The sequence below is a fragment of the Actinia tenebrosa genome, unplaced genomic scaffold (assembly GCF_029948245.1).
Source record: "Actinia tenebrosa isolate PJP-AT-01 unplaced genomic scaffold, QUT_ActTen_1.0 PGA_scaffold5__44_contigs__length_20552954, whole genome shotgun sequence".
In the NCBI taxonomy this organism is placed as follows: domain Eukaryota; kingdom Metazoa; phylum Cnidaria; class Anthozoa; order Actiniaria; family Actiniidae; genus Actinia; species Actinia tenebrosa.
This window is the reverse complement of record NW_028292582.1, coordinates 5,984,606-5,990,733: the sequence shown is the minus strand read 5'-3', so window position 1 is coordinate 5,990,733 and position 6,128 is coordinate 5,984,606. Positions and strand designations below refer to the sequence as shown.

Sequence of the window (6,128 nt, the reverse complement as noted above, 5' to 3'; positions counted from 1 at the left end):
GAAACATGACGTGATGTGGATGACGTAGTTTGTAAATTGGTCTCGGTCCGCCACCCCGTCGGGGAATTGGTCGGTCTTGATGTACTCAGACCCCACTCATAAGTTTTGGTGCAATGAGGACACTATGCTAAGTGGTACGCTTCATTTCCGAAGTAGTGTCAGGTGTCGGCGCCATGGAAGTCGATATTTCAGCAGGTTCTGACGAAGGTTCTGACATGTGCAGTTCGCAAGGCATATACAATGGTACATACGCAGGGTTTCGTGCCTGACTTTTCCTCGCTTCATCTCATCAATCCATGATCCTCTCTTGGTTCCAGCTCCTGCGGCCGCTTACCTTAGGAGGCATAAGGACCTGCTTCTCCTTCGGTATTGGATTCATTATCCGAATCATGATTGTTGATGTAGGCATTACGGGCGTTAACCACCACGGAATCATAGGGATCATCAATGTTGAATCGATTGAACTGAGGCATCGGTGCAGGGACGCCGGCGTCGGTAGGCAATGGTGGTGGTGGCGGTGTTCCTGGAGGAGTAGGCGCAGTTTGGTCTACTTGGTTGTCTTCTGGATGGGGGATGACCATGCGGCGGTTGGATCTCTTGGGAGGCATGATGAAGGTTGGCGTTGGCTAAGTAAAGTAACTAAGGACTAGGTATCTAGGCATACGATTTGGTGATTGGGTACGAAAATGGACTTGAATATATAGGGGTAGGGAGGGGAGGGTAGGGGGTCCCCCCACCCCCCTAGGTGGGGTCTATATAGGGGGACCAGGATCTGTGATTTGTATAGGTTTTGTATAGTGAATCACCAGTAAAGCCAACGTAGGATACGAAGATACCAGTGTGGTAAGTACGATGAAGCGTTACGTGTGGGCGTGGCTTATTTTAGGCATGAGCTTATGTTTTGCTTTTTTAAACACTGCAGTACTCATCAGTATGAAAATGACAAAGAGATGCGATCGAAAGCAAAGAATGAATAAGAGAATGAAGGATACCATTTATCAAGCCTTGGATGCAGTGCGACAAGATGATTATAGCAATCAAGACATGTTATCAAGCACGCAATACATCCTAGTTCGAAGAACATTTTTTAATGTAGTGGAGTTGTTAAAGACTAGAGGCATTGAAGAGTTAGATAAATTTGATGTACTATTGCTGAAACAATATGTAACCGAATACGTGAATAAATACGGGTACACCGTTGAATCTTAACTGGGTGTCTTTTGCTTTTTGTTTTCTGAAGGAAGGCTTTGCGAAGGCATTATCCAAACATTATAAGGAAGGCACGACTCCCGATCCTCAGTTTTTGCGAGACGCGAAGGAATACGTCAAGGCGGTACACGGCTTAGCCAATACGTTAACGGGATGGATCGATGCTATTGAAAAGCAGCAGGAGCGGAAGAGGAGGTTGGCGTTCGTGTTAGCGCGCCGAGCCAGGGAACGGGCCCGAGTGAAGCAGGCATTGGTGGATCCAGAACGAGGGCGTACGAAAGTGTATGTCATAGAGGAGTACGGTGTAGGCAATCGTTTAGTGTTTTCGCACCATGGCATCAGGCAGGAGCACCAGGAGCTCGTCTCTGATTAAGAGTTGTGCTCGCTCGGTGTTTGCAGTGAACGTGCCCATGCGGACGCGGGTCATTTCGTATCGGATCGAGACGAGGTCCAGTTTGGAGCAGGCCGGTCGCCAACGTAGGCCGTACGTGGGTCACGACGACGATGATGACGACGATGACGGTGACGAGGACTTGGACGAGGGAGGAGAGGAAGGAGAAGACGAATGGGGGGTGCGATGGGTGGAACGTTTATTTGATCAAGTCATGGAACGCATTGCCGGCGAGGAAGGATTGACGGCTCGGGATCAAGTAGGCATGACCCTGTACGGTGGGGACTTGGAATACCCGGTGTCGTTGGCCATACGTCCGTACCACACGCCTCAATTTCAAAGGTTGATGTTGACCAACGCCATCGAAATGATTCAACAGTCCAAGAGGGAATGGATGTTGGGTCGATCGTTGGACATTACGGTGACGGTGATCAAAGACGTGAAGGGACGAGGACGGGTGTGCACGACGACCATCATGACGCCCGAACTGTTGCGAGATCGGCTGGAAAGGGGAGTCCTACGCAAACCGCCGGCGGCGGTGGGGTCGAAGGTAGCGGAACACGTGATTCAGATCTTAGCGTGGCGAAGCGTGAGAACGAGAGACGAGGTGAGGCAAGAGTTGGAGGTGCAGCACGAATGGACGTGGGAAGAAATATTGACGCGTTGGTGCGTCGTGCACCCTACCACGAACATCTTGGTCCTTTGCCAAAAGGGAGGCCCGGGGGCGCATCACGAGGTCATCTGGAAGAGCACGTACAGCAGCGAAACGGAGGGATGGGTGATGTGGCTGGACGAAGAAGACCCCGCGATGCTGGACGTCGTGTCGCCCAACGTGTTGTATGGGGAGGCCGAGTTTTTGCACCATCGGTTGTGTTTGAGGTGCGGCGTGATTCATCGTCATCAAAGAACGCATGCCTGCAGTGAAAAAAAGGCCTTAACCAAGTACCAGTTGGGCAAGAAGAGGCCGCACTACAAGGCCACGGAGGAAGTCAAGCGGCGTAAGGTCTCGTGGGTCTTCGACGACGAACACGAGAATTGTTTGGGTAGGGCCTTGTACCGGGCGCTGAAGGGGATGGGGTTGGAAGTGACGGTGGAAGGAGGGTACGAGAAGTCGCTGCAAGATTGGTACGGCGAGATGGGCATGGAGGACACCTGGGATCGAGCGTGCGGGTTGGACGACGTGAAGCGGTGGTGTGCGAGCATCAACGAGGGCTACGCGACGGACGAAGAACACGGCTTTGAGGTGTGTGTGTACGACGAGAAGAACCGGTACGTGGTGGCCTCGTTTGGGAGCAGTGTAGGAAAAGGCAAGGGCACGTTGACCCCCATTTACTTGAACTGGATGGACGAGCACTTCACGTGGATCGAGTCCATGACGGGGTGGTTGGGACGATCGTACTTCTGCACGCAATGCAATAAGGGGTACAGCAATAAGGAAACACACAAGTGCGTCCGCCCTTGCTTGTGGTGTGGGGAAGAGCGGAACGACCACTACATCAAGTATTCTAACGAACGCATCACGTGCGACGCCTGTCACGTGGGGTTTTGGTCCGGCGTGTGTTACCGTTCGCACCTGATGCGACGTCACAAGGGATCGTTGACCTATACCACCTGTGAACGACGGTACGTGTGTCGGGAGTGCAAGACCGCCGTGGATCGGATGCGCTACGACCAAAAGACTAGGGTGTGGTACATGGTCGACGATCACGTCTGTTACGAATACGATTGTTTGGTGTGTCGGGAGAAGAAAGTAAAGCGAGGAGAGCACTTGTGTTACGTCAAGGGCGTGAGCAGCGATCCTACGGAAGGGAATGCACGACCCAAGAAGAAGGAGAACGAAAAACGTAAGTTCTTTCTGGCGTTTTTTGACTTCGAGGCTCGGTGCCTGGAGGAACGTCACGTGGTCAACAAAGTGGTAGTGCTGCTGACGTGCCACGAGTGTGCTTCTTACGTGGAAGAGTACCGGACGCGAGGGTGTGCGGGAACGTGCGGCCGTCAACGGATGTTCGTGTTTGACGATGCCTCGGCCTTCATGGATTGGTTGTTGGGTCCCAAGCGCGACGTGCACGCCTTGTACACGTTTATGGCCCACAACCTCAAGGGGTACGACGCGTACCCTATCCTGGAGGAGTGCGTCAAGCGAGGCATCAAGCCCAAGTGCGTGTACCAAGGGAGTAAGGTCATCACCATGACGCTGGAAGGGATCGCGTTTAAAGATTCGGTGTGCTTTATTCCCATGGCTCTACGCAAGTTCCCGGCCACCTTCGGAACCTCGGGAGGCGACAAGGGTCACTTTCCTCACTTCTTTAACACGTTGGAGAATACGCAGTACGAGGGCCCTTTCCCCGCTCCCGAGTATTACGGCGTGGACGACATGGACGTCCGCGAGAAGGAAGCGTTCATGGCGTGGTGGCACGAGCAGGAGGGCAAGACGTTCGTGATGAAGAAGGAAATCGAGAAGTATTGCATCCAAGACGTGATGGTGATGGCCCGGGGGTGTCTAAAATTTCGGGAGCTTTACGTCGACAAGTTCGACGTGGACCCCTTTGCGGAGTGCGTCACCATTGCCTCGACCTGCCTGACGGTCTTCAAGAAGAACTTTTTGGAATCGGAAGTGATGGGCGTCGTGCCGCCGTTGGGGTATCGTCAGCGGGACATCCAATCGGTCCAAGCCCTGGAATGGTTGCACTCGTTGGGGCTGCCCGAACTGCGTTGGGCCGGAAGTACGCAGGGCGAGGTGACCTTGCAAGGCAGCAAAGTGGACGGGTACGATCGGCGAACCAACACCGTCTACCAATTCCACGGGTGTTTCTACCACGGGTGCGAAGTGTGCTTCAGGCGAAGTCAGGTTCATGCTCATTTGGGGGTGACCATGGGCGATCTGTTCGACAAGACGCGGGAGAGAACGTTGGAACTGCGTGCCGCGGGACATCACGTGGTGGAAATGTGGAGTCACGTGTGGGATGCAGAACGCGAGTATCACGTATTCCCCGAGTGGATTAAGGACTTGGACCCCATACAGCCTCGCGAAGCGTTGATGGGCGGACGTACCAACGCCGTGGGACTCTACGCGTACTGCGAGGGGGAAGTCCAAGTCGACGAGTCGGACGACGAGGCCATGGCCTTGATGTTGTGCTCGGACCCCGTGCATCGCATACGGTACGTGGACGTGGTGTCGCTCTACCCTACGGTGATGTGGGAGGAAGAGTACCCCATAGGCCACCCCATGGTGTACTTGGGTGACGATTTGGATTTAGACCCCGAGGAGATTGCGGATTGTATTCTGGACGAAGAGTGGTTTGGCTTGGTCAAGTGTGACGTCGACCCTCCCCGCGGACTGTTCTTTCCCGTGCTTCCGCGCATCGCCGACCACAAGCTGATGTTCACGCTGTGCGCGGCCTGCTGCGACGAAAAGGACGTGGACGAGAACGGAGAGTGCACGCACACCCTAGAAGAGCGTCGCTTACGGCACGGCGTGTGGACGACCCCCGAGTTGAAGGAAGCGCTGAATCAGGGGTACGACGTGGCGCAGGTGCACGAAGTGTGGCACTACCCCGAACGCAGCAGCGACTTGTTTCGATCGTACATTCGTGACAATCTGAAAATGAAGATGGAAGCCTCGGGGTGGCCGTCCGATTGCGACACGGAAGACAAGAAGCGGGACTTCATGCGGTCCGTGAAGGCCAGTCAGGGCATCGATCTTCAGTACGAAAACGTCGTAAGGAATCCGGGGCTGCGCTCGGTGGCCAAGTTGAACCTCAATTCGTTGTGGGGCAAGTTCGGACAAAATCCGTTTCGCGGTAAGGTCGAGTACGTCACGGAACCTTGCCGCTTCTTCGAACTGCTGCACGACGATACGGTCAACGTGAAGACGGTGCTGCTGCTGACGGGCGACATGGTACAAGTCAACTACGACGTGCACCGCGAGTCCACGGTGTGCAACCCCAACGGCAACGTCGTCATCCCTGCGTTCGTGACGGCCTGGGCCCGTTTGCGGTTGTACGACAAGCTGAGTGCTCTGGGGGACCGCGTGCTGTACCACGACACGGATTCCATCATCTACAAGACGGTGCGGGAAGGCGACGAGGAACTGGACACGGGGGATCAGCTGGGGCAATGGTCGGACGAATGCGGCGATTCGGACGCCAACTGGATCGTGGAATACGTGTCCTTGGGCCCCAAGACGTACGCGTACCGTACCAAGAAGGGCGAGTGCGTCGTGAAGTGCAAGGGCATCAGATTGACCCCCTGCGCTAAAGAACTGGTCCACCTCAAGAGCATGAAACGTCTGCTCGTCCAAGAGAACGAAAAGGTAACGGTGAGTTACCCGCGCAAGATCGTGAGGGACGGCGCGCACAAGGTGCTGCGAACGGTACCCATGGACAAGGACGTGCGCTTGGTCTATACCAAACGACAACGTATTGACCAAGGCCTGACCACGTTGCCTTATGGTTATTAAAGGTCCATAAAAGAAGGGGGGCATAAAGGCAGACGTGTTCATCGTCATGACTCAAATCGCCGCAGGACG

General features: G+C 54.5%; 1 long non-coding RNA gene across 1 annotated transcript; it reads left to right on the top strand.

Moving 5' to 3' along the window:
• Nucleotides 1–737: 737 nt before the first annotated feature.
• On the top strand, nt 738–1,209 carry LOC148906393 (uncharacterized). Its single transcript, XR_016121335.1, has 2 exons — nt 738–843; nt 923–1,209. It is a non-coding gene; the product is annotated as an uncharacterized LOC148906393 (long non-coding RNA).
• Nucleotides 1,210–6,128: the final 4,919 nt, after the last annotated feature.